This window comes from Colossoma macropomum, unplaced genomic scaffold (assembly GCF_904425465.1).
Source record: "Colossoma macropomum unplaced genomic scaffold, Colossoma_macropomum, whole genome shotgun sequence".
Lineage (NCBI taxonomy): Eukaryota > Metazoa > Chordata > Actinopteri > Characiformes > Serrasalmidae > Colossoma > Colossoma macropomum.
This window is the reverse complement of record NW_023494787.1, coordinates 11775868-11798979: the sequence shown is the minus strand read 5'-3', so window position 1 is coordinate 11798979 and position 23112 is coordinate 11775868.

Sequence of the window (23112 nt, the reverse complement as noted above, 5' to 3'; positions counted from 1 at the left end):
AAATACCTTCTGTAAAATACAGAAAACATGGAGAGGCCTCGCTCAGTTATTATGCTTCTAAACTGTGGAACTCAATTCCATCTTTTATTACACAGTCAAGCTCAGCGCTCACTTTTAAGAAGCGCCTAAAACGTATCTTTAACTTTTCTTAAATGATTCTAAATTAATACTTATAATTGCTTGTATTATTGTTAAACTTTATCACCTGTGTGTAAAGCAGTTTGTGCTGCCATCAGTGCTATATAAATAAAAATGATGATGATGATTATTATTATTATTTGTCTTTATGATTATTATTATATGTTTGTCTGTGGGAATTGGTGCCTGGTCAAAAGAGCATTTGTGAGGTCAGGCATTGATGTTGAACAATAAGGTCTGGCTCACAATTCCAGTTCATCGCAAAGGTGTTCAGTGGGGTTGGGGTCAGGACTCTGTATAGGCCACTGGATTTACTCCACACCAAACTCTTTATCGACCATTCTTTGTGCACAGGGGCCCTGCCTTCCCCAACTCTTGCCACAAAGTTGGAAGCATTTAGCTTTCTAAAATATCTTTGTATGCTGTAGCATTAACATCACCTATCACTGGAACCAAGGAACCAAGGAGCTGATTAACATTGTATATAAATGTCACATCGACAACAGACAATCCACTTTCAGCAGACTTAACATACTACAGGACACAGCAATGCCCCCCGGCTCTACCTGGATTGTAACTGGGTTGGGGAGATGGCGCAGTCGGAGGAGGGAGCGGAAGCAAAAGCGAGGATGCCAAGCAGGCCTACTAGCTAGACTAAGGAAACAGCCACACAAGCCCCCATTACCAAGTATCTTCCTCACCAATGCCTGATCCATCATGCACAAAACAGACAAACTACAGCTACAAATAGCAGCAAACTTTTATGTTTGTGAGTGTTGTGTGATGATCATATCAGAAACCTGGTTAAATCCGTTGATCTCTGATGCTGTAGTACAGCTGACAGGCTGCACTACCCCTCGCCAAGACAGGAACAGAGACTCCGGTAAGAGCAGAGGAGGAGGATTATGCATATATGTATGTCACAATGTTATGAAAACCCTACAGAAGGTCATAAATAGTGCTCAAAAAAATAATTGACTGCCCTCTGCCATCTCTGGAAGACATCTCCAGCTCCCGGTGCCTCAGCAGAGCCAGGAAAATAACCAAGGACCCTTACCATCCTGGTCACCAACTTTTCAATCTCCTGCTGTCTGGCCAGACAGTACAGGTGCATTAAGAGCCAGACAAACAGATTTTAGTGTGGTTTCTTTCCCTGGGCCATCGAAACTCTAAATTCCACACATACTATGTTCTAAAAGCAGTAACACTGGAATAAGCACATAATATTTGCAGACTGCTGCCACCTGTTGAGCTTAGAATTATTTATTTAATTATTTATTTATAAATAAAATTTCTTCGTTTGTTTCTGTCTGTCTTGGTTTGCACTGTTGAGGAGTAGTGTTCTTAATTTTGTTGTATATTTTATAAAATGACAAGAAAGGCATTCTATTCTATTCTATGTGTGATTCATCCCTCAAGAGTACATGTTTCCAGTGCTCCATAGGTTGGTGGCGGCATGCTATACCTGCGTATACCTGGTGGTGGCATTCTGTAGCCAATGCTTGGCATTGTGCAAAGTAATCTTAGGCATGGGTGCAGCTGCTTGGCCAAGGAATCCCATTTCATGAAGCTGCTGACGCATCAACATTGCTTCCAGAGGCAGTTTGGAACTCTGTAGTGAGTGTAGAGAAAAGGTGATTTTTGCACAGTACTTGCTTCAGCACTCTGCGGCTCTGCTCTGTGAGTTGCATGGTCTATTGCTTCGTGATTGAGTTGTTGTTTCTCCATAACACTTCAATTTCACAATAATAGCACTGAAAGAGTTGAATAGGGCAGATCTAGCAGGGCAGAAATTACATGAACTGACTTTTGTAGCCCATGTGGCATCCTGTGACAATGCCATTTGAAGTCACTGAGCTCTTCAGTATGACCCATGTTTGTCTATGGAGATTGCAATGTTGTCTATGGAGATTGCAGTGTCTATAAGATGGCAATGTGCTTGATTTTATACACCTGTGAGCAATGGTTGTGGTGGCTGAAACACCTGAACTCAACAATTAGATGCAGTGTCCACATACTTATGTATGGTAGAGTATGTATATAGAGGCCATGCAGAGTAAATTCACCATACTCTCGCAAGATGTTGCAGTGGATTATTTTGGATTAGTTGTTTCACAACATAATGTCTAGAACTAAACTGCAATGGTAAGGAGAGTGATACCGACTTTGAGTCAGTAGGTTTCTTAATCATTAACAGTACTGGTCCAGTAGGCCCACCTATAGAAAGCATGAAAACAACAGGAAAACAAATAAATATTTTGCTTAAAATTTCATTTTTAGGAAATTTCCAACATAGCTATGTTTGAGTGACTATCAGCATATCAAAGAATAAATATATGAACAGAATAGTGGCAAATAATGTGAAATGTCGTACAACAAATTTTTATTTTACAGCAGCCACTCACAAGTAGACAAGCAAAATGTCAGAGGGAGTATATTTTGTTTTTAGAGGCAAGGGGCAAAAATTGATGACAATTTGTGTACCATAGTTGGACTAAAATTATTTAGCATTTAAAAACATTTGATATATTTTTTATTCCTAAGTCAATTATTTTTTCACTGATTTTCATGAGAAAGTGCTATCACTGCTCCTTATGAACAACTGACTCCCCTCAATATTGGCCCAAGATTTGCAGCCTACTTTTGGTGGCCCAGTGTTTGGAAAACCTTGACTTAGGTTAACCTAAAAGTTTTAGTTTTTTTAAAAGTTTTAAGTTTTAGTGTAAACAACATGAGAACGTTGATGAAATGACTGGAATAATCCATCTAAAATAGACAATATGGCTAAGCACAACATAGTGAGTGAGCTGCTCAGTCCATGTTGTTAGTAATATGTTCTTACAGACCATCTCTGCATCTTTGTCACATGTAATTGAGTCCTCAGTGTCCCAGTGTTCCTGCTACTAGGGACTTACCCAGTATCTGAATTTGTATTCTGTATTATTTTTTTTGCAAACTTTTAATTGAGTTTTGAAACAGGTATAACATAGGAAGGAAAAAAGGAGGAAGGCACAGAGTGTTTTCATTTAAAACAAATTGACAGTTATGTAGTAAAAAAGGGGAAAAAACACAAAGAGTAGTACCTAATTGATATCCAGATCCACTGTCGTGCTCCTGCATTTAGATAAGACAAGTATTTTCTCCATTTAGAGTGAAACATCTCCAAACTGTTCTGAAGCCTAAACGATAGATTTTCCAATGCAGCCAAGCTGCGCATTTCTGTGTACCAGTGAGATGAAGATGGTGCTATAGAGGCCCTCCTCTCTATCAATTTACAGCCTAGCATTAAGGCAGTCTGAGTCCAGTTGGACTCAGAGGGCTCTAGATCAGACAGAGCAGAGGGCAAGATCTGAATGTGTTTGCCTAGAATTTTCTTAATATAGTATTGGATATCAGACCAGAATACCTGTGTATTAGGGCACTCCCACATAATGTGCATCAAAGTGCCATCTTGCAAACTTCAGTATGCTCTGTTTATGATTTTAAACTGAATGAGTCATGTCTTAAGCTCTCTGGAGCCTCAGAATCCTATCCCACTCTGTTTGGGTAAAAGAGGCATTAAGATCTGTTTCCCAGATCGTCTTAAGAGAGGACTCTTTAAGGTTAAGGAATGAGTTAAGAAAGGTATAATACCTAGCAGCCTCATGGCCTTGACCAAAGTGTTTCATAACTGCCTTAGTAGGACATACTGACAAACAGCCAAAGGTTTGCTTCAATAGATGTCTTATCTGACAAAATCTCCACAATTGGTTTTGAGGTAGATTAAACTGTTGTTTAAGACAGTCAAAGGAGTGAGTCACTGCAGTATAGATCACCTATTGTTTTAATGCCTCTTGGAAACCATTTTTTCCAAAAGAATGGGAATTTACCTATAAGTAGTCTGGGATTATACCATATTCCATCAGAGGTATGGGTTAAACTGAAGGAGTGACAAGGTTTTCAAGGAGACCTATGCCTCCCCTGTGAACAGGCCTTTGGAGCTTTTTTAAGCAAATTCTTGGCCGTTTACCTTTCCATAGAAATATACTACAGAGTTTGTCAAATTAGTCGAAATACTTAAGAGGAATCTTAACTGGCGATGTTAGAAGCAGTTATTTGAATTTTGGGATTATATTCATTTTAGTAGTATTTAATTTTCCCCATAAAGAAAGGGAGAGTGAGGCCCAGTGTTCAATATTAGATTTAAATCTATCTAGCAGAGGTTCAATGCTGGTACCAAGATAGTTCATGCCCTTTTTGGGGCAAGTGAAATTCCTAAAGTTAAAAAGAGACTGGGGGCAATAGGCAGTTAAAGGCAGAGCCTCCAATTTTTCCCAGTTAACCTTATAGTATGAAATATTAGAGAATCTACTAATTACATTGATCAAGAATGGCAAAGATTTCTGGGGATTAGACACAAACAAAAGAACGACATCAGCATACAGCATAAGCTTATGTACCAAATTCTATAAATGAATACCAGGGATTTTGTTGCCTTGCCAGATGGGCATCGCCAGTGGTTCTAAGACTAAGGTAAAAAGGACACCCTTGTCTTGTGCCCCTTTACAAAACAAATGTATAATGCCATTAGTGATAACCCTGGCCTTAGGCAAAGTATATGTAAGCTTGATCCATTGAATGAAATTATTCCCAAAGCCAAAGGCTTCCATGATTAAAAACAAATATTTCCGCTCCACCCTGTCAAAAGCCTTCTCTGCATCGAGAGATATAGAGGTGGCGAAGAAGAGATTGATGATGCCGCCCACATAATATTAAAGAGACGTCTAATGTCTGTTACAACAGGAGCCTTTAGAAAGCCAACCTGGTCTGGGTGGATCAATGATGGGATAACCTTGTCTAGTCTATTAGTCAATATTTTACAGATAATTTTGCTGTCACAAGGGATTAAACTAATCGGTCGGTAGTTTTTACACTCCAACGGATCTTTATCCTTTTTTTCAGAATAAGAGAAATTAGAGCTTCTGACAGGGATGGAGGGAGGCTGCCTTTGGCCAGTGATTCGTTGTACATGTCTAAATGCATTGGTGCTAGCTCCTCTACATAAATTCAGATTTGAAACCATCTATCCCTGGAGCTTTAACATTAGTTAAGTGTTTAATAAGTGAGATAACTTCAGCTTTAGTAAGGGGAGAGTCAAGCATATTTGTTTGATCCTCATTTAGTCTAGGCAAGTTACAAGCAGAAAAAAATATTTTGAGTATATGTGATTACTTCTGCTGTATAGAGTTAGTTAGTTAGTATAATACTTTTTGAAGACCTCACTTATTTCTTGAGGGTTATAAAAGAGAGTATCTGTATGCCCCCAAAGACTTTTCATGCTTTATACATCTAGCCAAGAACTTCTCCACCTTATCTCCCTCCTCAAAAAAAAAAAAAAACTGAACTCAGCTTATTTTGTTAAAATAGAATTTAACTCATATTTTAGTTGGGTCAATTTGACAAATGCTCAGCACTTGGATTGATCTTGAATTTAATTTCTTCAGTTCCAATCTTTCTTTCTAAGTCCATCTTCTTAGCTCTATTAAGTTTCCTATGTATGCCTTGAGACAGAACTGAAGTGATATTGGTTTCTTTAAAAAAAATTAATCTGGCTTCGCAGTGAATCTGTAAAGTACTAATCATCCGGCAGACAAGGGTTTAATCTCCACCTTTGAGTTTTACATAACTTTCTGAATGGAATTAAAGAGAGAGATACTGGGCGTGATCCTGATGATTACACTTCCTATACTGCAGAGACATATTAAGTTAATCAAAGTATTTGAAATAAGGAAAAAAATCCATCCTAGAGAAAGTATTATGGGGGGTTGACAAAATATATAGTCCCTCCTATCTGGATTAAGCAGACGCCAAATATCAGCCAAGCCAACCTCCTGACACCAATCATGCAATCATCTCTCAGCCTTAATGTTCCAGGACACAACATGTAGGTCATCAGTAGTACACCTTACCATACTAAATACTTTTTAACATATACTGCAGTGATGAACTTACTACCCATAATGATAGTGAGAACGTTGCTTCCAAAAAGAAACAAAGACAACAAAAAGAAAAAAAAAACAAAGTAGGATAAACAAAGCCACACATAACAGAGGTAACAAAAACTATTAAACGGTCACATGGCGTGAGCAGAACATAATGATGGCACTGTCAGCATTGAGAGTAGGTCCATGGCAGCTATATGAGAACTGCCAGAGAAATGAAAGCGTCCACAGAGGCAAAGTAAGGCATCAGAAATGGGAGCGACAGGCTATAAAACTAAAAGACTATCGACTACATTATAATATAATGGGGGAAAAAGGGGAAAAAGATTACTCATTACAGTGTAATGAAGCAAAAGTCCAAAAGCCCGCCACATATAAAATAACTGTACCGTAAATTATTATTATTTTTTTTATTTTATTTTTACCCAATTTTCTCCCCAAATTTAGTCGTCTCCAATTCCACCCGCTAGTTAGGACTCCCCCAATCACACGATACCATCAACGCTAGGAGGGCGAAAGCTAACACAGGCTTCCTCCGAGACTAGCATCGCGTTAAGTGATGGGGGAAAAGGAGGGGCCATCCTACCCACCCAGAAAGAGCGAGGCCAATTGTGCTCTCTTGGACTCCCGGCTACGGATGGCTGTAGCATCACCATCGAACTCGCGATCTCCTGATGATAGGGCCAACGCTTAGACGGTTGCGCCACTCGGGAGCCCCCCTGACCTTTTTTTTTTAAAAGGAATGAAACTAAAAGTTCCTAAGCGCTTCAATGATGTTTCCTTATGTGTAATACCATTATTTTGCCAGTCTCACTCAGTCTCTTGTGGGAGGAAATCCCGCTGCAGATGAAAGCCAGATGGCCCTCTGAAGAATGGATGACCAGCACTGCTGGATAGATGTGGGCGAAAGAAATCTGCTGCTTGTAGACTAGCCTTTTGCAGTTGTTCAAGTCTTTTTTCTGTGAGGTGTATGGAAAAGCCTGGGAATACCATTATTCTCTTTCTGTTCCAGAGTACACGACCCTGGTTACATGCCAACTCGGCGATGCAAGCCCTGTCCTAGTATTTCAAGAACCTAGCTATGAGAGCTCTAGGCGGTTGGTCTGATTTTGCATGCAAAGTGCCAATTCTGTGTGCTTGCTCTACCTCCAATCCACCCGGAAACTCAATGTTTAACAACTCTGGTATCACTATACAGAGGAAGAAGAGCAGGTCACCCTGCTCGTGTTTCTCAGGAAAGCCTACAAAACTCAAGTTCTTTCTTCACACCCTGTTCTCGATATTGTCAAACTTATCCTTCAGTAGCTTGACTTCACTTCGGGAGGCAGTGGGTTTGCTCTTTAATTCACTGTAAGCATCCTCCACAAAATCCAAATGGTTTTTCACTTGGTTAAGGTGATTAGCAGTGGCAGAAATATTGTTTTCCACTGCAGAGGTAGCTTGCTTAATGTCGTCCAACTTTCTATCATGTGCTTCTGCGGTTGCTTTAAGCAGCTCGTAAATTTTATCTTTCTCTAACGCCGTCAGAGAAGTTGCAGCTATTTCTGTTGCAGTGTCAGGTAGCAGCACGTTAGCTGGACTAGCCTGGCTGTTAGCCTTTGCAGTGCCAGGGCATATATTGCCATTGTATTACATGTGTACAGACAATATCTGCCTTAAATGCTGGGAATTTAAATACAAGTTAAAATGAAAAATTCTATCTGTTTCATTTCAATGAATAACAGGGTATACTTAATCTGTCTCTTTCCTTTTCTGTTTCTGCCCATTTAGTGTCATTCTAGATCCAACCATGTGTTTTGTTTTAACTGTTTAACTCTGTCCTTTTGTTACTTGCCTCATCTGTGTCTAGTTCATTACTCCTCCCGTGTGTTATGTAGTGAACACCACAATCTGGTTGAACCAAAGTCACACCTGTTTACAAGAACTCTCCACATTACCCGAACTAAAAGCTTTGGCTCCACAAAGTCTGAGGTAAAAGCCAAAAAACAGGATTAAGTCGTCTAACAAGTTTTACAGCTTAAAAGGAAGTTACCCTGGGACCAAGCATGGACACTGTGGGAGGTTATCAACCTTCTGCCCCAAAAGGCATACCAGGCAACCATAAATCCCTACCTGGAATCCATCTGCAGGCCTCACCAAACTCTTAACTATACTTTTGAATTACAGAAAATCTAGATAGATAACCTCTTTTAGAAAAGTTTCTAAAGTGTGCATCAACACAGACGTGCCGCCATTCAACAGGGTTCATTTCAAGAAGTCTGGAGACCCCAAAAACGAGGTTGTTATGAAAATCTATAACAAAGTTAGCCTTTTAGATTTTTTAGACAATTTAGATATGGAGCCACAACACCCCCAGTGGTGAGAATGAGACACAACACACCACCACCGTAAGGACATGTGCTTATAAAGAACCCAAGAAAACTTGTTGCGTTGTCTGCTTGATTATCAACATTTATATAATCTGTAAGCAATACTACCTGTTTTATTAATCTTATTGTTATTTGCATTATTTAAAACCTGTATCTCTTCCTACTATTAAGTGCTAGAAATACACAATGCATAACTTTGATAAAAGACCAAGGCAACCATTTCATTGTAGTGAGTTTAGACCATTGACAAATATGTTGAATGTAGTTTTCTTTTCTTTTGTTTCTTTCCCTTTCATTGTTGATTTTATTTCTTCATACAGTACATTGGGTAATGATCCTGTTTGTAACCAGTCATATTCAGAGATTACAGACAAATGTTACCTGTGTCCTTTAACATGTGTTGTGTATCAGTTAATCTCATTTGGCCAGGAGAAGTCGTTGATGTTTTTGACTCTGCTAAAGAGAAGTAGTTAGTTAAATTAGTTTCACCAGCCTCAGAACCCTGATTGCAATCTAAACCTCGCCAGCAGAGTTAGAGAAGTTCTGACGCCACAGAGACCCGGCATCACACCCAGAGCCATGACCTAATCTGCCACTAATCTGGCAGATTGACCATCGAAAGGCTGCCCAAGCTCCACCCTCAACAGCCACATGATGCCTTCGCTCAGTCACTGACGGAAAGGTGCGTGCCTGCACGGAGACACAGCATCCATGACCAGCGAGGAGATGAACCAACATATGAGCTCCAGCATTTGATTGAGCCCGTCCTGAGATGACCCCTCCTGAAGTCAGCCCCTCGACTCCAACATAAGCAGCTTCCTTCAATTTGCAGTCAGGGTCCTGATGCCAATTTATTCAGTAAGAAAACTTTTAATAGATAAATCCATCCATATTGTTATTCCTGTCCATACTTAGGTTCATTCTCTAGAGGCTCTTTCACGCCTAAGTTTCGAGGGGCTTTCCAAGAACCACACTTTATTTTTTGTTGTTTGTCATTGAAAGTAGTCTAGATGTAGTTTGATATTTAGCCAATAAATCATCTTTTGCTGAAGCATCCTTGTTGTGAGCATTTCTCTCTCTTGCCCTGGTCTGTAGACTTCAAATAAATCCGGGTTACCCTAAACCCTTATCTAAGGTTCTAGCAATTCTGTTCCAGCTGTGATTATTGTTTTGAGTAATGAGTATTTATATTACTGTATTTGCTCCTTTCCCTTGCACTGCTCTTGGTTTTGCTCTATTACTCGGTCATGTTGTTATCAGTTCTATTTCCTCCTTTAGGTTGTAGTTAGTGCTTGTTATTTTTCTTTGCCTATTGGTAGCTTCCTTTAGTTTTTTCACAGATCCCCTAGACTCTACATGTCTGTCTGCTCAGTGTTTCCTGTGAACTAAGACTGACAAATGCATACTGCCTTCTTCCCTCTATCATTACAATAAAGAAAAGCAGGTCTGATAACATATTTGAGTCATAATATCTTGCTTATTCCCAATAAGAAAAGAGGAAAATGTTAAATTGAAAATATTATAACTATTGAACAGTTATTTTAAGTGTAATCCAATGACTGTGGATATGACTGTATCAAACACACACACACACACTAATTAATCAATCTCTTTCACAGGGCAATGCGGAGAGATGTCTAAATGCATAACTGATTACATAATCATTAAATTAATCCAACGTGTTAATGGAATTTCATTCTGTACGCTATGTGACAGTATTTAGATGCAATACACAGTAATTCACTTTCTAAAGAAAAAGGCTGCTATTTTGCACTTCAGCAAATACTGAATTACTTTCTATTAATAAACAGATCAACAGACTAGTTTAAAATTTAAATAAAAATATATTTTAAAAATATAATGCATTGCCTCTAGATGACTATATAGCATCTCTAGATGACTATATAGAAAACAAGACAGTGAGAAAAACAATCTTTAATATAATGTCTGAATGTTTGGGATTGTTTTCTTTACCTGTTTTGTTTGTTCGCTTATTAAAGTGCACTGTACATAAACACATGTCTATCTAGTCCACACTGTCATACACTCAGAGCTCTTTGCTCCCTTTCACCACTCTCTTAGGACCAGAAGTACAAACAAAAACACGCAAAGTGCAAATGTGCCTTGACATGACTGTAATATGCATCCACAATGTGTCTTTGATTTACTAAGGCAGCAGATAATTGCATAACCTTCATATACTGCACCTATTAACTACTCTCTCATGAGGCTTATGAAGGGTTTAAAAGCCTCACGAAACAATCCATGGGTATTGTTAGGCCAGCTTTAAGGGGTCTTTAGCCCCCCTTCCCATTTAAATGTGCACTAGTAGTTCAAATCATCTATAGTTCATTTTCATTCACAATTTACTGTGATAGCAGGGCATAACCAGGTGGATACACTGCTGCTGCTCTTTTGCAGTTCTGTCTCTGCTGTGCTATCAGAGATTTACTAACATAACATGAAAAGTTGAACTCCTGGTGCAGCTAATCATAGCAGACGTTGTATATTGTAAGCCAATCATGTCAGACATTGTAAGCCTGGTGTTATTCACTCTGCAAAGTAACATCAAAGTCCTTTATAATGTCTCTTTTAACATCAGTCAGCAACCGCTGAAGCTGAAGCCAGAATTTTGGCTGAAAGTTCACTAAAATAAACATTAGGCCTTATTCAAAATGTATCATATACAGAGTGAAACAGTAAGTAGTTGCAAGAACATACCCACCTACAGTATGGATTTGTGGCAAATTATGGCCAATATTGCTGGTTGGTTTTTACTCGGTTGCCTGTTAGCAAGTTAACTTTGGGTTTACTAGAGGCAAAAGAGGAAAGGCTAACACTAACATTACTGTCACGAATGTCACGGGCGAAGCGGAGGAAACAGACTCGATCTCCCAGAATCCTCTGGGAGATCACATGACTGTGACGCTTCCTACAAACCCCAGTACACACATGGACTCCATCCCCCAGAATACACAGGGAGATCAGCTGACTGCTGATCTCCCCACACGCTCCTATCAGCGTTCTCGATCGCCTGAATACTGATGTGTTTCACCTGTGTTTTGATCATGTGACTTCTTTAGTTAGCTTTAAAGACCGGTCTTTAGCGAGTGTTCTTTGCGAAGTATTGTTTCTTTGGTAAACTACTGAGCGTTATATCTATGATCTGGATTTTGTGTATGACCTGTAGCACCCGTTCTTTTCGACTCTGTTTTTGGATTTGCCCTTTTGGATTGATTGCCCCGGATATTTGTTCTCTGTGTGTTGACCTTTTTGCCTGTTTTTTGACAACGATCTTGGACTCAACATTAAAGCTTACTTCTCATTCTTAATCCGCAAGCATCTGAATTCTGTGAAACCGTTACAATTACCTTGCTAGCTGACAAGCTAGCATTAGTCATTAAGAAGAAAGTGACGGAGAGTTGTTCAAGCTTACAGATAAAATTAATACTGAATTTGATTGAATTAAACTTAACTGAGAAAAATACATTATTTGTCACTATGACCATGACCTTCTGTCAACTAACTTTTAAACATGCCTATATAGCAAAATCACACTTTTTCTGACTGCACCAACTGAGACTGAACTGATTTATAAACTCTATGGATTAGAGACACAAAGAAATTTACAACTGTTTTTAAAAGTAAGTGAAAATTCATGCAAAACAGCTCCCAGCAGTTGGTCAAGCTTTAGTACTGAGCAGGAAACATAATCAGTTGTACTTCCAATATCCTCTCTCAAATGCATATGTGTTTAGGATTGAGTGCAGTTTCATACATAACACACTGCCAGACTGCATCCAATTTACCCTTGAAACAGTTGGTACAGTCTTTACATTGTACACAATTTTTTTTTCTGCACTTACAACCTGTAAATATTTCTGAATTGTCTTGACTGGAACTAATCTGTACAAGCAAAACTAAAGTCAAACATCATTTTCACAAAAGGAGTCCTGAAACTGATCACAGTGTGCTCCGCTAGTGCACGTTTACACATCTTTCTGCTTACTGTGTATTACACTTAAGCATTTCATGATTTAATTATTATTTGAGGTTTCCTAGTTTCTCTGTTTCCAACAAAGTAATTCATATTCTCTGAAAGGCTCTGCATAGTTTGTTACAGTTTAATTGTATATTTGGTTTGGTTAAAAATAGATTACAGATTACGAGTCAAAATTAGAGTAAAATATTAAATTAATAATGTAATTTTAGTGAGAGCCCTATTACCCATTAGCTCCTAGAACCTTAGCTTATATTAATAGATGTCAAACCATACAGACAGTAAACATTATATTCACAGCTTTAAACTGTAAACATTCACAGATATCTACCATTAAAATCATTAGCAACAACAGCAGTTTATCCAGTGTGGATTCTCTCTGAAAAATCATAGGTACTTCATTCACAATGAGAAATTTAATTTACTTTATTTAACTCTTAAATTAACACAGGACAGTCAGAAAGAGGCTGCATTTTGTAGTGTTGCTGAGATTTTTAGTAGTCAAGTCTGAGTAATGACCAAGACTAAGCGTGGCAGAGAACAGATTAAAAATATATATGTATATATATGTGTGTGTGTGTGTGTGTGTGTGTGTGTGTGTATTAATACATAATATTTTGTAAAATAATATAATCTTAAATAATATATAGCTTAAAACCTTATTAATGATGATTATATCTTAGTCAACTTTGCATTGTAACTGGAAGCAACAGTGGGGTCATTCTCTATGCTTCTTATTCAGAATCATCACCTAAAGTTAAAGGTAAAACTTTAACAAAACAACTTACATTTTTACATGAAAACATTGTAGTAATCAGATTCCAGTTTGCCCTCAGAATGAACATGTAATGCTGGGCTTCATCTGCGTGGGAAGCAAAAACGAGTAATGACCACTCTGTGCTGTCTGCTTATGATTTAATCTGTTAAATCTTATGGACTATGGAAGCTTTTGTAGTTGTTTGTGTGGGCTGCAAGTTGCAACAGTTTGGACACCCCTGACACTGAGAAAGGACTGTTTTATTCTGTTTGTTCTAGTTCGGAGATTTTCAGTAATAATAATTCAGTTTCCTGTTACCACAGACACATTGCACAGCTGGTCTCAACAACAGTTTTCAAGCCTACCTTACCCCGAGACTGAGATAAAATGATATCACAACCGAAATAAGACCACTAGTTTATGGTCTCAAGACTGAGACCGGACTCAAGTACTACAATCCTACCATTTTGAATGAAAGCATCATTTCAGGCAGCATGTTCAAAGAGAGAGACAGAGAGAGGAAGAGTGAGGCTGTATTTTCAGAGAGAGAGCAAGAGGGATAGGATTTTTCATCTGAAGTGATATTAGTTTTGTCTTTGTACAGCATGCGCTTGACAAAATCATTTCATAATCCACCACTTTCAATCTAATCAGATTACCGTTAGGCCAATCTTAAATAAAATTAGGTGAAAGAAAGTAAAAAATCTGAGTGTAAAAGAATAATTGGCCAGAGTTGATGGAGAAAGCAGTATTAGACATCTTACATCCAAAACTTTGACAAAACCATATGTTAAATGGCTAAACCATATGGATGGACACTTTTTAACTAAAGCTGACTAGCTAACAGATGCCTGAAATGAAACATATGCACCAGTTTTTAAGTTTAATAAATAGCCACCATGTAATTCTAAAACAACAAAGTAAAAAGAAAATAGCTGTTAAAATGAAACAACAGTTAGAATTAATGGCCACATCATTAGTGAAGGGCACAAGAGCACAGACCATAAAACCCCAAGACTCATGTGATGTTTCACACATGAAGTGTTAGTCTTTAAATAATGGTCCTATTTATCAATTCAACTTTCCAACTATACTAGGTATAAAGTAACCTTCATATCATCTCTGAAATTTGGTGTCTGTATAAAATGCATGAATGATTAATGAATATAAAGTCTTCATTTTTAGGATGCATTATGATTTTTGCAGTTGATTACTTACATCAGTTGCTGTAGTTTGTAATGTTTATCTTCTTTGAGAGAAGAGAGCAGCTTCACTCCTGAATCTCCTAGATTATTCAGAGACACATTCAGCTCTCTCAGGTGCAAGTGGTTTGATTTCAGAGCAAAAGACAAATACACAAAGTTTATTATGCCATGGCATTTCCAATATTTTATTTCTCACTACTGGTGCTGTTAGGGCTGCATCTTCATGGCTTAACCTGAATATTCAGATGCTCCAAATTGCCCAGCCTTGAACCATTGCTACAATGTGCTTTGCTGAACTAGCGCTGTCACTTTAAATGTTACATTACATCACAGCAATCCAAGTACCCATCAGGCCCTCCCCTGAACCCCCTCTGACATCACACTGAGCATGAAGTTACTGTGGAGTAAGGGCATGGAGAGGGAGAGGCTAGATAGTAGAGTGCTATCATTGTAATTTGATCCCTCACTGGTTCTAAAGTCAAGCACGAGAAACCTTCACACTGTAACACCACTACAGTACTGTAATGTTAATTTCTGCTAGCATTCTATTGGATATGCAGTGTTACGTTAGTGCCAAACTAACAGTGGTGTACATTGGCTTTCCCACATTGGGTAAAACACTATTGATAGCAGCACTAGTTTAAAGTCTGACATTTGAAGCCTGTAATGTGCTGTACTTTGTATGTTGTAGTGTTTCAGTAAATAGTTCAGTAAATACTTCAACTTTAAGCCTCACTCGTAATACTGAAAGAGGCATTAGTACTGTATTCTTCACTTTACTTAGAGAGGAAAGATACAACTTACAAGCTCCTAGAATTTGTTATAAACACTACTTATAATACATTATGTTAATAATTCATAATGCATAATAAGTATAGCTTTAACATGTAATGCATTTTTATAAATATTTATAGCCATGCTTATGATGCCACCTGAAAGAGGCCCTAAATATTCTGTAATAACTCTGTCTAGGATGAAGCAATCTGAACAAAACAATGTGCAATGTGCTCCTCAGTATACGTAGCTTCGAACAAGCCAGGATGCCCCTGCATCGGAGCGATGAGGCAGGTGCCGGACAGCTGTCATGACGTCTAACCTCCGTTTGAAACTTCTGGGTGCATACCCCCATACCACTTCATGTGTCTGGCAGAAAACGGAGATCACTTAAGGCATCGCTTGTAAGGCAATTGATTACACATACGTCAAGTTATGTAGTGTATTTTTTTGGTTCAGATTGCTTCATCCTAACGGGAGTTACAACAGAATATTCTAGGCCTCTTTTGAGTGAATCTTCCTGTATTATGAATGTGTTCATAAGTTCTTATAGACATGACATTCAAAGAAAGTGCTATCGTCTTAGCAATAATAAGCATAATTAACTTTTTTCACAACACTTTTGCTGTTCAGAGTGCTACACAGAAATATAACATTAAAGAGAGCAAAAATGAAGACTTTAGAGTGGGATCAGAAGTAAAAGTAAACAATCAGTATGCAGACAAATATAATAGTAAAAGACAAAGAAAATGCAAGTAAAACCACATACAATTGCCTAACTAAAAACTTGAGTTAAAAGAAAATGTCTTAAGTGTCTTAAATTATTTTTAAAATAAGATACAGTGGTGGAAGATGTCAATTCATCAGACAGTGTGCTTCACAGAGCAGAACCAGAATAGCTAAAACCACTTTCACCTATTTTAGATCTAACTCTGTGTGTGTGTGTGTGTGCATGATGAGGGCTGTACCAATCTACAGTGGAAAGATGAAAACAATAAAATAGTAGAAGCAAAAGGGTTCTCTCTTCAAATACTGTGGCTGCATATGCACATACACTATCCATTCTGAGATCATGTTCTCTGCAACTGCACTACAAGCTCTACAAAAATTAGATAAAAGGAAGGAAACAAAACTGGCTCCAAAACCTGCTGCATACAGTTTGCATTTCAATCTGGAGCCTTATAGAATTATATGCAAACACACCTGTTTACATGTTTTATTATTTTTATTTTATTTTATTTTAAAGTTTTCTAAGGAAATTCCACAGATTGTTCAAAAATTTCTTTGTAATTTGATCATTAAAACATACTGATTCAAAGTGGTTTGATATGAGATGCTCCTCTGTAGAGAAACATACAGAGTCAGATTTGTCAGAGTGGTGGTGATGGAGACAAATGTGAAGGGTTTAATGCCTCTAAGAACTCCCTCAAAGAAAATTATTATATGAGATGGTTATGAATGTGTTGCCTCATGCCTGAGATGCTGTTTCACAATAGTTTTAAAAAGGTTCTAGCCTGAAAGATCTGTTGTAAATAATGTATTTACTGAAGAATAATTAATATAAAAGTAATGAATCATTAAGCAGAAACAACTGAATAAATCATATATTCAGCAACAATATTATTAAATTACTCAACATTAACTAATGTGTGCACCAATGAATAAGGATGAAGGCTTTATTCAATGTTTGAATCTATCAGGAATCAGTGTTAAGCATGCAAAAAACAATTTCCTACACATCGGCCTGCTACTGTAAGCTCCACTGATTTCATTCTGTTCATGCAATTTATACTGTTACTTATGTCACTGTAAAGTCATACTGTTACCTATGTAGCTTATGTGGCAATACAAATGTGAATTGCATTTATTTGGTGTGCTTACCAAAAACAGGCTATGTAATTAAAATTGTGGAAGATTACAACAGAAAGGCTCTATTTCAAAATACATCATTTTTTATTTTATTTTAATTTATTATCTCCAGGTTGTTGTTTCTTTTCTACTTTAGTTTCTTCTTCCATAATTTAAATTGCAGAGCACACAATGACTGATCGTATGGCTTACTTGTAAGGTGTTAGGTGTTTCCTGACTTAAAACACGGTGGTTTTGGTCCCTAGTAATGGCACTAACGGCTATATATCACTGTTATTGGAAGAAAACCTTGTAATTCCAAAATGATAACTTTGCAGGAAAAGGAAAAAACATACTTCAGTTTTAATGTAAGTCAATGGAAGCAAACCTTTTGCCAAGTCATTTTGGTCCATTCATTATGAAATTTACAGACAATGTAAAGGCCAACAGGCACTTTGAAACCATGCCAAAAACTGAAAAATGACAAAAATGGAGATAGGAGGGTTTCTTCCAACAGCAGTGATATATGGGTTTACAACAGAATGTCTGTTGTGCTTAGTGTATGCCCAAACAGGTACTTGCATACTGTACTCAATTGTCCGGACAATCTTTAGCAGATGTAACAATAGCTGTAGAGCAAATAATCAGTCTGTACCCTAAACCTGTCATGTAGAATGGATTTGTAGAATGGAGAAATAGAGCGCGATCTTTGAATAAAGACAACTTTCCTGCAAACCCTGCTATCCTGAATTCTCTTCATTGGCACAGCAAAAGATTTATAGCAACGTTATAGACTACTTTCAAGAATTGTCTTTAGTTTGACAGCAACATCGTAATAATCAGAATAAAGGCACTATTAATCATGGTATCACCTTAATTCTGATTAATACAACGTTGCGGTCAAAAAAACGTAGTCTTCGTGTAATGTGGCGGCAGAATACAGACACTCACGGATGTAAGAAAAATGACATGTTTAATAAGATCAGGCAAACAATGCAAAAGGGCAGAGCAAAAATGAGCTCACAAAAACAGGCAAGGAAGTCAAAAACACAGGTCAGTCAAAAGAGGCAAAGGCACAAAAGGGATCAGGCAAAAGGCAGAGTCGAAAATACAAAAATGGTGGTCAATACACGGAAAACAGGCAAGAATATACAAATGCTCAGTAGGTCACAAGAATACAATACTTCACATTGAGCCTATCTAAAGCCCGGGCTTAAATAGTATCCTGACTAATCATGTGAAACTACACACAGGTGACACCAGTTAGAATTCCGGTGAAGCAGAGCGCTGATAGGTGCGCGAGCGGGAGTCAGAAGTCACATGAGACCCAACTGTATTGTGGGTAGTGAAGTCCGTGTCTGAGTCAGAGTCAAAAGGAGGTTGCTCCGTCATGTGATTCCCAGAGGAGTTTGGGAGATGAAGTCCGGTACCTTGCTAGCGTTCGCTCAATACGTGACACTTTGTTTTATATATATATATATATATATATATATATATATATATACACATACTGGATCCAGAGTGTTGTATACATGATTTGCATCACAAAAATAATGTTTAGACATTGTATTGCATGGTTGACTGAGTGTTATGAATGTCTGCTAGCATATATTTTCTTGCCTCACACCTTGTTAGAATAATACTGAACCTACAGTCTCTGCTTCAATCTCACAATCAGAGAATGTCTTACTGAAGACCAGGTAATGTGTGATTCTCAGAGAGATGATCTTACCTCAGTGTCTCCAGTTTACAGTGAGGATTCTCCAGTACAACGGAAAACAACTTCACTCCTGAATCTCCTAGATTATTCCAAGACAGATCCAGTTCTCTCAGGTGTGAGGGATTTGATTTCAGAGCTGAAGTCAGAGCAGCCCAGCCTTTATCTGAGATATTACAATTATACAAGCTGAAGAGAGAACAGTGACACACTCTTTATTCTCTCAGTTCAGAACACAAATTTTTGAAATAAGTTACAGAATGCATAAGAGGATAACTTTAAAAAGTCATTTAAAAAGAGAGAAATTCATAGTAAAACCAGATACCTCTCATAAGATGAAGAAATACATCAGCATTTAAATGAATAGAAATGTGGTTCTTTGCTAGTGTGATTATAAAAGTATGCATACAGAATTCATTATTCACACAAGAAAATGGAAACTTACATTCATAGTAGACATTGCAGAAATGATCTGTGTATCTTTGTTAAAAGCTTGTTTTTAACATGCACGTCTTTGTAAAGAGAGCAAGGCTCTTACAAGCAATGTTCATTAAAAGTTTTATTTGTATCATTTCCAAGGTGTTCTACCTTCTTTACTTCAAGGGAGCAACATACTTTTATTGTGAAATGGAATAATCTAAGATAGGCATGTAAAACTGGGGAACTTCTAGGCCAGAGGGTTGCAGAGATTAGCATTTACCCTCATGTAACACTCTGAATTCACTTCATGAATGCCTTGCTAATTAGCTGATGATCAGGTATGTTTAATGAATCGGTATGCTGAAGTCTGCAGTGCTTTGGCCTGACATGTCATCTAGAAACAAAAACAGCTCTACTGCAACCTCAAAGAGTGCTGCTGAGCTGAAGCACATAGCATGTAGAACATGCCTATCCTCTCTTCCATCACTTAAGACAGACTTCCAAACTGCCTCTGGAATCAACATCAGCACAAGAACTGTGTGTTGAGAGCTTCAATGAGTTTCCATGGCTGAGCAGCTGCACACAGGCCTAAGATCACTATGCACAATGCCAAGCATTGGCTGGAGTGGTGTAAAGCTTGCCAACACTGAACTCTGGAGCAGAAGTAGTATTCTTTGCAGTGATTAATCACGCTTTACTATCTGGCAGTCTAAAGGACAAATCTGGGTTTGGCGGATGCCAGGAGAATGCTACCTACCAGAATGCATATTGCCAACAGAAAAATTTGGTGGAGGAGGGATAATGGTCTGGGGGTTTTCAGGGTTTGGGCCAGGCCACTTAGTTTCATTGAAGGGTAATGTTAATGCTACAGCATACAAAGATATTTTAAACAATCATATCCTTACAACTTTGTGGCAACAGTTTGGGGAATGCCCTCTCCTGTTCCAGAATGACTTTACCCCTGTGCACAAGGTCCATAAAGACATAGTTTAATGGGGCTACTGTGAAGGAACTTCAGTGGCCTGCGAACAGCCCTGACCTCAACTCCATTCAACACATTTTGGATGAATTGGAATGTTGACTGCAAGCCAGGCTTTCTTGTCCAACATCAGTGCCTGACCTCACAAATGCTCTTTTGCCTGAATGGGCCCATATTGCCACTGACACACTCCAAAATCTTGTGGAAAGCATACCCAGTAGAGTGAAGGTTGTTACACTCACAAAGGGGGGATAATGGGGGAGGGTGGTAACTTCATATTAATGCCCACTGTTTTGGAATGGAATGTCCAACAAGCTCATATAGGCGTGGTCAGGAGCCCACACACTTGGGTGTATTGTGTATATATCATATATACAGTCAGTGGTTCAAATGATTGTGGTCTCTCAGTCTTGCTCTTGTTCATATAATGTTTGGATTCTTGTTACAGTGGAAGTGTATGTATGTGTGTGTGTGTGGTCTTAAGTTTAAATGTCAGAAAATGTGGCATCTGCAATTTTAAGATGCAATACAGTAATCACGTTTTTTTTTTGGTAATATTTCATTTCTTCTAGCTTTTAGTATGTTTTCTTTTGATGTGTAGCCCATGTTTATACCAGTATAAATATGCTGTGTGACAATATTCTGTAGCAGCTCAAGGCAGCACATTCTTATTAAACAGATAACGCCTTGCTGTAGTCATTCATACACACAGAATGCTTTCCCTTGCAAATATGAATGAGGGTTTAAATAAATCTGATTTTGTGGTCATATGAACAGTAATAAAATATAAAAGAAAATGCATATCATTATCAATTATGATAGTATGCTATGATTACAGTAAAGAAAGCTATAATAACATGGTAAGCTTTTGGTATAACTGTTTTTTTAATAAGAAGTGATTTATCAGCAGTAAATGTGTGATTTATTAAACCTTAGCAAAAGATACCAAACCATACTAAGACCTACCAAATGATACCATGAACAATGTTAAGTGTATTTATTATGTTGGATAAAAACAGTCTTCTGTGTGACATAACCACTTAACCTGCTGCTCTAAAGCAATATATTTCAGAAAGAAGATGGAGAAATAAAGAGCCTCTCTGTCAGTATTTGTGGCTCTTTTTTCAGAAAATGCACACACATGGTGTACTAGTAGAGAAGCATCTTTTTTTTCTTTTTTTTCCATCTCTCACTTGTCTAACCCCACACACACACACACACACATATACATATGCAATACTATCATTGATCACCAATGGCTAAGCGACGCAATTGGACAATATTATATTGTACCAGGACCAGGTCATGTGTGACTCTCGGAGAGATGATCTTACCTAAGTGTCTCCAGTTTACAGAGAGGATTCTCTAGTCCAGCAGAGAGCAGCTTCACTCCTGAATCTCCTATTTTATTCTCAGATCCAGTTCTCTCAAGTGTGAGGGGTTTGATTTCAGAGCTGAAGTCAGAGCAGAACAGCCTTTATTTGAGATACTACAATTATACAACCTGAAGAGAGAACAATGACACACTCTTTATTCTCTCAGTTTAGAACACAGGTTTTTGAAAAAAGTTACAGAATGCAAAAGAGCATAACTTCTAAAAGTCATTAAAAAGGAGAGAAATTAATAGTAAAAAAAGATACCTCTCATAAGATGAAGAAATACCTCAGCATCTAAGTGAATGGAAATGTGGTGTACAAAGTTCCATCACTAAGTGTTGCTAGTGGACCCTGTTGCTTGAATTACAGATGTGCAAGTACTTGTAAAGAAAGCAAGGCTCTTCTAAGCAATGCTCATTAAAAGTATTATATACACCATTTTCCAGGTGAGATAACTGAAATAATACAACACCCATAGTTTGATTAATGTAAAATTTCACAGAAAATTTGTGCAGTTGAGTGCCTTTGTAATATTTATTTGTCCATGGTGTTGTGTCCTGGTTACCTTTTGTTCATAGCTATGATAGCCAATGGACTATGTTTCTTTGCTAGTGTACTTATGAGTATGCATACAGAATTCAGTGAAATTACAGTTATACAACCTACCGAGAGAACAATGACACTCTTCACTCTCTCAGTTCAGAACACACAAATCAACGGGCCAGCAAAAGCTTCATTACACATCACTCTTAATCTTGTGGGTGTTACAATGGAGGCTGTAGTTGGAAAACTGTAGTTTTTGATTTTGCTCTCATTTTTGTTTTGCTGCACACTTATTTATCCACAGGTCTCCTGTAAACTCTGTCCTACAAAGTCTGCTGAATTACTGTTATTACTGGTGTCAGAAGTGTGTTTTGCTTGTAAATAATATTTCAGATTTTATGTTCAGTGATAAATACACAGAACTGCAGTTGCTGGAAATATGAAATTTATTAACGGTGTTAAAAAAGTTAACACATTATTAGCAGGTAAATTTCACACTACTAATTAACTTTACTGTATCTGTTGGATTTTGTTAATGGCTCACAAACAGTCCTGTACAAATTTTCTGACTTTGAGATGATCTAAAGATTGAGTGAGCTAGATGAAGGTGTTCTGGTGATGATTTTTTTTAAATGGTGCTGCAGACTGGATGGTGTTCAGAAATTCTTCTGTTCTCATTGCATGTGCTCTGTTGTGCAACACAACTGCCACATTTCTTCAAGAATAACATCTTCAGACTCCAGTTATTAATGTAGAACATCACTTTACATATTTAACGGTTAATTTATGTGCAAGTAGAGTAAACTAGCATCTGCAGTAAAAAAGCTCCTAATAAGCCCAACTTATACCCACTTGCACTTTCATTGTGTATTATTTTAAAAATTGGAGTGCTTAAAATACTGGAAATCTCATAAATAAACCCACATCTTCTTTGTTACAGCATACACAATAGAACTGTTACAATATAATTTTGTCAATTTGAGATATTTGTGTGAATGTGAAGCG